Here is an 11,630-nt window from a genome sequence, read left to right on the forward strand (position 1 = left end):
GTCTCGGGCGGACGTAGGCTAAGCGGGCCACACACATCGACACGTCTGAAGCATAGGGCACACGGGTCACTCTCATCTACATGTCTTGGACGTAGGCTAAACATGCCATGGCCATTGACAGCGAACACTCCTCCTATCTAGCGGCGGATAATCGGGATCAAGACCATTCGCTCATCCTCGACATTCTTAGCAAGGCAGACCATTGTCTTTTTCGATGCTCGCTCGGCCGAGCAACTAAGCGCCACTCGCTCTAACCTTCTTATTTGCCAATCACGATGTCACCCAGTGGTCCTTGCCTCGAAAAGAAGCGAAGAAAAATATACGTGCTCAACTTACCTTGGGATGCACGGCAACTCCTCTCTTCGACAAGCAGTACAAAATTCTCCAAGATCTTTCTCAAGCTAGAAAGTAGAAGTTAAGTTTGCAATGTAAGAAAGAGTGAAGAGAAGCCACTGTATTTGTACAAGTTGGACAACTCAGTCAAGAAGGAATCGCAAGCTCATTCCTATTGAGAATCCAACTCCAAGAACGATTAAAGCCTCGCCAATTAGTAATCCGATCTACAAAAATCCCGACACGGTTGGAGAGCCCGAAAAAATAATTTCATCTCCTACATGCCACACACGGCGCCATCAGAAGCGAGGGCATTTGTGGGACAAATATTTCCGTCTCCAATCAGGGCACGCCACATGGAAAAGAAGATTATCTCTTAAATTAATTAATTGAACCAGTTTATCTGGCCAATTAATTAATTGGGATAAATATCTTAATTAATGGGATATTATCTTTATTTAATGAGATAATACCATTAATTAAGATATTATCATAATAAAGAGAAGATAATATCATTAATTCAGATATTATTTTCATAAAAAGAGATAATATCGTTTAATTCAAATATTATCTTCAATAAAGAGAAGATAATATCATTAAATCAGATATTATCTAAGTCCGACTTGATCTCTACGAAACCCTAGCCCCGAGGCTCCTATAAATAGAGTACTTCATTCATCATTCAAGGTACATCTAAACCTACTCCTTATACCCGAGAAAAATACCCGAAGCTCTTTCTCCCTCTCCACTCTCCATATTTTCTCCACACGGCTCCGGCCACTACTCACGGCTCCGGCCGCCCTTGGTTCACACCCTACATAAACACTACTCTGTACCCTTTGCTTAGCTATTATTTTTCTACAAACACTCGAACTAACTTAGGCATCGGAAGGCCTTTGGCCAACACCCCCCGGGTGTGGTCTATTTACTCCAATCTGTTTTACAGGAATTGAGGAAGAGAGAGAAGGAAGATCGAAGGTTGAAGGATCTAGAAGCGAATATTCTCCCGTGAGATTATTTGCACAAACAATAGTGTCAAATAAAAAAACCCAGTTTTGTCCCTTTGCTTTTTCTGTGAGAAATGGTTGTTTCAACTTCATAACAGCATTGATCTGAAGAATAAGAGGAGAGAGAAAACTCTTGAAAGGAAGAAAGGAGACTGCATTCAATGCTCTCTGGAAGAAAAAAGGGTAAAAATGAGAAAAGGGTAAAAAAGGGAAGAAAGGAGACTGCATTCTTTAGCAGACTTTTTTTGAAAATTTAAAATTTCATAATTTTTAAAATTATTTATCAACATACTATGTTAACGAGATAATTATGTCAGATTATTACTAGAGATAATTATGTCAGATTATTACTAGAGATAAATATGGTCAAATTAATTATCAACATACTATTTGTGCAAATAATCTCGCGGGAGAATATTCGCTTCTAGATCCTTCAACCTTCGATCTTCCTTCTCTCTCTTTCTCAATTCCTGTAAAAAAGATTGGAGTAACAGACCACACCTAGGGGTGTTGGCCAAAGGCCCTTCGATGCCTAAGTTAGTTCAAGTGTTTGTAGGAAAACAATAGCTAAGCAAATGGTACGGAGTTATATGTATGGTGTGAACCGGGCGGGCGGGCGGAGCCGTGTGTGGTAGTGAGTCGTGTGGAGAAAATATGGAGAATGGAAAGGAAGAGAGAGCTTCAGGTATTTTTCTTGGGTTTAGGAGTAGGTTTAGATGTACCTTGAATGATGAATGAAGTAGTTTATTTATAGGAGTCTCGGGGCTATTTCGTAGAGAATATGTTGAGTTTATTCTCTACCCAAATTCGTTGGGATCGAGTCGGACTTAGATAATATCTTATTTAATGATATTATCTTCTCTTTATTGAAGATAATATCTGAATTAAATGATATTATCTCTTTTTATGAAGATAATATCTGAATTAATGATATTATCTTCTCTTTATTAGGATAATATCTAAATTAATGGTATTATCTCATTAAATAAAGATAATATCTCATTAATTAAGATATTTATCCCAATTAATTAATTGGCTAGATAAACTGGTTCAATTAATTAATTTAAGAGATAATCTTCTTTTCACATATTTTGAGATTAAACTCACTTAATTCCAATATTTTCACATCAAACCAAATTCATAAAGTACCCAATAAAGTCACACAACTTAATAAGATTTTCCACAAACATAATAAAACAAAGTATTATTTTTGAGGTTATTACATAATTAGATTGTAATACGTTTTAAAAAATAATAAGTATCAAAAGGATATATTTTTTTAAAGGATGGTATAAATAAATATGTAAATGTTTGGTGATGTGTTCAAGAAAAACATGATTATATTTGGTGGTAGTAGTACGATTATGTTCGTGATATGATTATATTTAGTGATATGATATATTGTTCATCTTATTTATATATATATAATTGTTGTATTAATAATTGACACAAATTAATGTGCTAATCATCCAATTATAAACTAGGAATGAGTAAAGAAAAGTAAATGAAATGAAACAAATTATATATGTGATTTAAGTGATATAATCATAATCCTAAACTCTTATTTATACATAATTATATATGTATCTGCAGCTAAGGGGCGGGCTTTTATGGGTGGGCCTCGGCTTCTTGGGCTTAATTGGGTCGGGCATAGGGTGAGACCGCTCAGATATCTGCCAAGCCTGCTTGGCGACCTAAAGCGGGTAGAACCATCTCAAAGCCCATAACGGTCGGACGGGCAGGCTTTTTCCAATGGGCGGACGGGCTTTTTCCAATGGGCAGGCGGGCCCCCATCGACCCATGAGCCCACGGCCAAATGATGAGGCCTATCTCCAGCTAACTTGTACGACACACGCAACCAACACCAATGTATAATGAGTAGCATTTTTACTCATCTAACCACCAATTTCAAGAGACTTGACATATCAAGGGACGCATTTACATTCTGGGCTGTATGGGGTGTAGCGACAATTTTTATTTTTTATTTTATAACATTTCAAATATCCATGTAGTCTTGAAAAAAAAATCTCAACCCATCCCATTTGAAACCAGTCACTCAATGAAACTTTATGCAAATGACAAAATTCACCTTATTGAATGTATTTGCAATATAATATTAGGGGCAAACTTTGTCATTTGAATAAATTTTTTTATAAATAAAATCATTAATTTTTAGACGAAAAATCAACGAAAAAGAATTTTGTTAAAACAATTTAGAGAGAGATATAGCTTGGTTCAAGTCAATGTTGGGTACGTGCATGATGCATGCAATGTCGAAGGCAAAACAACGTGTTTCTCGTGTATATCCAATAATTCAGTCTTGACGTTTATGCTTATCAACTTATGTTGTACCAATATTCAGTCAAGTGATAAGTAATTTATATTGTAATTAAGGTCTCCACCAATGTATAATGGGTAGCATTTTTACTCATCTAACTACCATATGTTTAAGGCCTGACATATTCAGGGATGCATCTACATTCTGGGCTATATCAGTTGTAGCTACATTTTTTTTTTTTTTTAAAACATTTCAAATATCCATGTAGTCTTGAAAAAAAACTCTTGTAACCATGTAGACACAACCCATCCCATTTGAAACTAGTCCACTCAATGAAACTTTATGCAAATGATGAATGTATTGCAATATAATACTGGGGGCAAACTTTGTCATTTGAAGGAATTTTTTTTATAAATAAAATCATTAATTTTTTGACAAAAAAAAAAAAAAAAGAATTTTGTTAAACCAATTTAAAATCTCAAAGGTTGTTGGTGTAATTCTTATTGCTGAGGCATACCAATACATGCTTCGGTGGAGAGAGAGAGAGAGAGAGAGAGAGAGAGAGAGAGAGAGGTAATAGCTTGGTTCAAGTCAATGTTGGGTCCATGCATGCAGTGTTTATCGAGTATATCCAAAAATTCAGTCTTGATGTCAATGCTTATCAACTTACGTTGTACCAATATTCAGTCAAGCGATAAGGTAATTAATATTGTTATTAAGGTCTCCAGCTAACTTGTACGGCACACTTAACCCCAAAGGGTAAGGGTAAGGCAAAAATAAGACAAAGTTTTTCACTATTTATGTGAATAGTGGCAACCTTGTCTTCTTTGGTTCCACCCAAAAGGCAATGGCGAGAGTAATTACTATTCACTTTAATTTATTTTCTATTTTTATACTTAAACCATTAATTTTGATGAGCTTTTCGGATAAGATTTTCAATTGCCACGTGTCAATATTTTTTATAAAATTCTCACCTGAAAATTCAGATAACATTTTCGGATAAATTTTCAAATTAAATTTTTGGATAAGATTTTCGGTTGCCACGTGTCCATATTTATTATAAAATTCACATCTCACTCATCATACAATTGAAATACCTACTCACTCATCATACAATTGAAATACTCCCGATCCTCATAGTTCGACACAATCGAGTATAAGGACGACTCAACCATTGTGAGAGCGCAGTTCCACCGGATCATGATGTAAGTGGCGGAGGTATATGAGGGCCTGAAGGGGCCTGCCCCCCCCAAAAGTTTCATAATATTTGATTTGTGGTCTTCTGTTCCTACAGATTTTAGAAAGTAAATATGATAATTTTGCTTGTGGCCCTCTCAAGATGTGTTTCTCTTTCCAATTAAATATATATAATAATAACCACTTGCCACTTGACAGAAGGTTGTGAATGTTTCTATCCTCACGCCAGTTTTGGTTTTTTAAAAAGTAGAATCTCATGTCCATCAATATATTAATAAAAAAATTAAAACAGTCAATCAAATAAAGTTTCAAAAAATTTCCTTTATCAAATAGGAAATAGACTTTTACCCAAATAAAAAAGGATTGAGATTTTAATTTTTGTTCCTATATAAAGCAACATGAACTTAGTTCAAAGCAGCCGCACACAACAAAAGAAAATATTGAATTTGGTTGTTTGCTCTCCAACCTCCTACTTCAGAATTTCTAATTCCAGGTTAGATAACTTTACATAGTCATATATTTTTTTCCTTTGTTTATTTACTTTTTATGAGAATATATTTGTATATGTTCTATGCATAGAATATGATTTTATTTTTTTATTTTGGTTTGTGGTATAATTTATCATGTCCTTAATAAAATTTGTAATTGGTTTGTAGATGAAGAAACAACCTAAAATTGATGGATTTTTCAAACGAAAACATATTGAAGTTACCTCATCTGTACTGATTATAATATTGAGACAATAGCGTATGAAAATCGTTTGGATCTCCAAGTGAGACTACTGATAATGAAGTTGATATTAGTACTTTAGAGCGCGACCCAGGGCTACGTCCGCAAATATGGAATTATCCTGTTAATCAACGTGACGAAATTCGACGAGCTTACATTAATGTCGGTCCATACCAACCTATACTTTCCAAGTATCCAAAATCTGGATCATTAACTCATTAGCGTAGCTTTCAAAGTTCATGGTTCAAATTATTTCCTTTGTGGTTAGAATATTCACCTGTGAAAGATGCAGCTTTTTGTCTACCGTGCTATCTTTTTAACAAACCATCTGGACATTCTGAAAAAATGCTTTCACTCTTGAGGGATTTCAAAGTTAGAAGAAAGTTAGAGATGGAAAAAATTGTTCTTTTCTAAATTACGAGGGGAAAGATCCTAACTCCCCCCATAAGATTGCTGAAATATCATGTTTGGATTTGATGAATCAATCAGCATATACAGAAAGTCGTTGAGAATTATTCTTCCCAACAAATTGGACAATCGACTACGACTTAAGGCAACAATTGAAGCAGTCAGGTGGCTTGCATTCCAAGGATGTGCTTTAGAGGCCATGATGAAAAAAAGAATTCAATCAATCATGGAAAATTTCTTCAAATGTTAGAAATATTGGCTGCATATAATGAAAATTTGCTGGAGTTATCTTAGATAAAGCTCCCAAAAATGCCTTTTACACATCACCATAGATCCAAAAGAAATTTTACATGTTTTTCAACTAAAGTGAAGAAAGCAATCTATGAAGAAATTGGGGAATCAAAGTTTTGTACAATTGTTGATGAAGCACGTGATGAATCCAAGAGAGAGCAAATGACTATAGTGTTGCGATTTGTTGACAAAGAAGGTCATATTCAGGAGCGCTTTTTGGGCTTGTTCATGTGTCGACACTGAGGCATTAACTCTGAAAAAAGGTATATACTCTATATTGTCTCATAATTCACTAAATATTCAAAATATTAGAGGACAAGGATATGATGGTGCAAGTAACATGCGAGGTGAATGGAATGGGTTACAAGCTTTGATTTTGAATGATTGCCCATATGCTTACTATGTTCATTGTTTAGCACATTGATTACAATTGGCATTAATTGCATCATCAAGAGAAGTTATTCATGTTCACCACTTTTTCACTAAATTGACTTCTATTGTCAATATTGTTGGTGCTTCATGCAAGCGTAATGATGAACTGAAAAATGCTTAAGCTGCTGAAATAAGACTGGGAAAGGAATGAACCAAATTGGCACCTTACAACATGATGGTGATACTCGTTGGGGTTCTCATTTGAAATCAATTACTAGCTTGGTAAATATGTTTAGTGCAACATGCATAGTTCTAATTAATATAATTGATAACGGAACTACTTATTCTCAACGAGGAGATGCTGATGCAGCTTATGAGGCAATGACTTCATATGAATTTATCTTTATCTTACATCTTATGAAAGAACTTATGGAGATCACTAATGATCTTTGTCAAGCTTTGCAATGTCAATCCCAAGACATCATAAATGCCATGAATCTTGTTTCTTCCACTAAAGCACTCATCCAAGAATTAAGAGATGATGGATGGGATTCTTTGCTTACCAAGGTGAATTCTTTTTGTGAAGCATGGAACATAGATATCCTAGATATGAATGCTCGTTATGTTGCAAGACGAGGTAGAGCTCGCCATCAACAAGATGATTTTACGATTAAGCATTATTATATGATAGATATTTTTTATGCTACAATAGATTCTCAACTTCAAGAATTAAATAGCAGATTTAGTGATCAAACAACATAGCTGCTTATTATGGGGTCGGCTTTGGATCCTCGTGAAGTGAATAAATCTTTTAGGATTGATGATATTTGTCAATTGGTAGATAAGTTCTATCCACAAGACTTTGAAGATCATGAGAAGATAGGTTTGAGAAGACAACTTCGACATTTTGAGAGTGACGTCGTTAGACTTCCCAGAGTTCAAAAACTTGTCAACAATTTCTGATCTATCTCAATGGATGGTAATGACTAGAAGATCAACGACATATCCACTTGTTTATAGAGCGGTTGTTCTTGTGCTTACTCTTCCTGTTTCTACAGCAACTACAGAGCAATCATTTTCTGTTATGCGTATAGTAAAAACTAGGCTCCATAACAAGATGGAAGACGAATTTCTCACAGACTCTTTGATTATGTACATCGAAAGGGAAATTGCAGAAAAGTTTAGCGTTGACTCAATCATAGATGGTTTTCGAGATATGAAAGAACGACGAGTGTTATTTTGATACCTAATTGAATAAACAATTATTTTTTGCCTTTAATTTTTCCAAACATTGTTAAGGTTGAAAATTTGAAATTTTTTAATGTCTTGTTTGGTTTATATATTGGCCCCCCAACACATAAATTCCTGGCTCCGCCACTGCATGTGGGGGAGTATTTTCCTTCGGATGACGTAATAGTGCCATTATTTCATACCGAATGCACCAACGAACCGATTATGGCAAGAAATGAAATTGGAAAGAAATATATATTAAAAATGACATTAAATTGAATAAAACGGTAACTAATCTTTTTTACCTTGTCGCCTAGATTTGACCTCTTCGAACGTTTGTCCACGACCCTCCGGCTTCGATGGAAGAAACCATTTATATTTTTGCACAAATGGAATTTTGTAGTAGAAAATTTGGTGTAGAAAGTGAAAAATATTGGAAGGAGATGAATTTATATATGAAGATTTAGTATGGAAAGTGAATAATTGGTAGGTATTTATAGAAAAAATTTCAAAATTTTTTTTATATTTTTTTTAAAATTGTTTGATATTTTTTTTCAGCCTTTGGATTGGGCAAGACTTTTTGATTTGAGGCTCCAGGAGAAGCCACATGGCTTGTAGCCATTGGGCTATGTGGGTTGGTGGGTCAGTGCTAACATCACGCTAGTGGGTCCCATGCCTTGCTCGGGCTGGGTTTGGTGCGCTGTAGGTGGAACTGTTGCTAGGGCAAGGCCCTAGTGCTGCACTTGCTCTAATGGGTAGCATTTTTACTCATCTAACTACCATTTTCAAGGCCTGACAAATTCAGGGATGCATCTACATTCTGGCTATATCAGCTGTAGCTACAATCTAAAAAATAAAAATAAACATATTAATCTTTGGACAAAAAATCAACAAATTGTGAAAATAATTTAAAACCTCAAAGGTTGTTCGTGTAACTCTTATTGCCGCTGAGGCCTACCAATACAAGCTTTGCTAGAGAGAGAGAGAGAGAGAACTCAAAAGTAATTAGGGTTTAAACTGATATGTTTATTCTTCTCTCAATGAGCGATATATATAAGGTAAAGAGCCAAGTGTTGAAAAGAAATAAGTTTGGGGGTATTGGTAACTAATCAAAAGAGGTAATGAAGTGTGACCAATGTCATTACTACAAAAATCGAAATAGACGACGGGAAACCACCGTCGTATATAAGGTTTTCCAACCGTTATGAAATCGACTGCCATCTTTTGTATTATCAACAACAATAGACGGTTAATAACCGACGTTGTTAAGGAATTCAACGTCCATATTTATTACTAACCAATGTGTAATTACTATATAATTAGCCTAAAATGAAATCTCTGACAACATTAGACGACGGTTTTATGAAAAAGGAGACGTCTAAAGACTATTACATGTCATGATCCAAAGGAGAACCGACGTATAGATAATTATCCACATCTCTAAATGAAGGGAAAAAGACTTGGATAAGCTAGAAACCGTCGTGGTTAATATTTACAACGTTAAACTTTAAAAAAAACCAACGTGTGAACCATAAACAACGACGTACGCACAAACCAACAAACATTTAAAGAGTATTACATGTCATTTGTCTTTCAATAACTGTCGTAAAATAAAATAACTACATCCTGCACTAGGCATCATAGACGCTTATGTATTTATCCACGTCATAACTATAATACAAACCGTCCGTTAACTCATTGACACGTCTGTTTTTTTCGAGAATCGTCGTTTAAATAGAATAAAGAAGGCCCTTTAACAGAGGTAGACGTCACTTTTTCTAAATAACCGACGTCTAAAATATTTAAAATGACAGAATATTACTCAATATCGACGTACAAAACTCTTCCCCACATTGGTTTATCTCAAGGGATGGCGTTATAAATAGTATTTAAGGCGTGGATAGAAACATAACCGCCGTGGATTATAGATTCAATGTCTGTTGCTTTAAAATAAAGGACGTGGTTAATTACTTCACTACGTCTAGAGATCCACCTGCTTGACGTTGTAATTACTTACCACGTCGGTTCTTATTACATGATGACGTGGTTGTCCTTTTAAAAGTCGCTTGTTTGACCTACCGTGACGTGTATGTATGTGGAGACATCATTGTTATAGACTAGCAAACGTGCAGAACATTTGTCACGACCGTTAATTGAACTGAAAGGCCTTTGTTTTGAGGTTTAGATGACGGTTTATTTTAAGCAAACCATCTTGATTTTTTTTTAGATGTCTGTTTTTTTGTTTTACGATCGCTGCCTTTGAAACCCGGACGTTGTTTTTATCTTAGACGATGTGTTTCAATTTTTATCCCCGATCATTGATTTACATAGTTTAACCAAGCTTTTAAATTTTTGATTTGTCTTGCCCAAAGCCTGCATAATGAAAATGTGATAAGAATTAAAATGTTGTACAAAATTATTAATTAATGTCATACAATTAACTGAATAACTAAGGTCATACATTACAACAATCAATCAATCCATATGTCTTCACATCCATCTCTAATATTTTCATTCCCAAACTCACCCACTAGGTCATCAAATGTGTCAACATTTGGTATCCCTCTAGTAAATGGCTCACACTCAATTCTAGTATCACCTAGCACATCATCACCAATAACATCATTATATTCTCTATTAGGCATTGATAACACTACCGACCAACCATGATGCATTGGGTCATCAACATAAATACTTGTTTGACTTGAGAAGCCATAACAAATTGGTCATTCCTATGTCCAATTTTACTCAGATCTACAAGGGTAAATCCAAGTTCGTTGACTACAAGGCCCGAAGTGTTATCTATCCAATCACACCTAAAGACTGGGATTCTAAACTTTTGGTAGTCAATATCCCAAATTTCTTGAATAACACCATAAAACCCCATGATCGGAGACAATAGGTGTAACTTGCATAGTATGTAAGTAAATAACTCTACTATTTTGGACAGTTCGCACGTCATCTTGTGCCTTGGAAGAAATAAACCCTGCAAATTAATCATATATACCTTAATTCAATCTAACATATAGAATGGAAGAAACTTAAAAGTTGATGCATGTCATTCAATAACATATATATACTCTTAAACCGAGCCATTGAATGAAAGTAATTGTGCTTATCTTGCAGCCACTTTATTCTCTTTCTAAATTTTGGATAAGTGGTCTTGATGTGGATCATATGTTCTCGACATTGACACCAAAAAGTCAAGCATTATGATTCCTTGTATATAAGATAAATATAAGGAATAATAATGTTTAAAATGGCTCCATATGAAAAATAAAAGTCATACGTACTCGATATAAGGTAGGACTTCCTCCGTATTCTCCAAGACAAATAAATATGCCTGGTTTAACAAGTCCCGATCAACTAAGCTTACTCGCCAACTTGATAATGGCTTCGAAACTCCCATCTTCACTTGAAGGCACTCCAATCAGATAACTCAGATAAATGTTGGTGCAAAGCTCTACAGCTTCTTTAGCTATATACCGCTCAGCAATGCAACCTTCCGGACGAGTATGATTCTGAACATACCCTTTTAGCACTTTCATATACCTTTCAAACGGATACATCCATCTAAAATATATTGGGCCACATAGACAAACTTCTCTGACAAGATGTACTACTAGATGAACCATGATATCAAAGAATGAAGGGGGAAAGTACTTCTCAAGCAAACACAAAGTAACTACTACATCTTCCAACTTATCTAGCTTGGAAACATCCAATGCATTTTTGTGTACATATACCATTGAAGAAGAAGAACAATTGAGTTATTACATACCTTG

The sequence above is a fragment of the Prunus mume genome, linkage group LG4, assembly GCF_029339155.1.
Source record: "Prunus mume cultivar Tortuosa linkage group LG4, ASM2933915v1, whole genome shotgun sequence".
NCBI classification, from domain to species: domain Eukaryota; kingdom Viridiplantae; phylum Streptophyta; class Magnoliopsida; order Rosales; family Rosaceae; genus Prunus; species Prunus mume.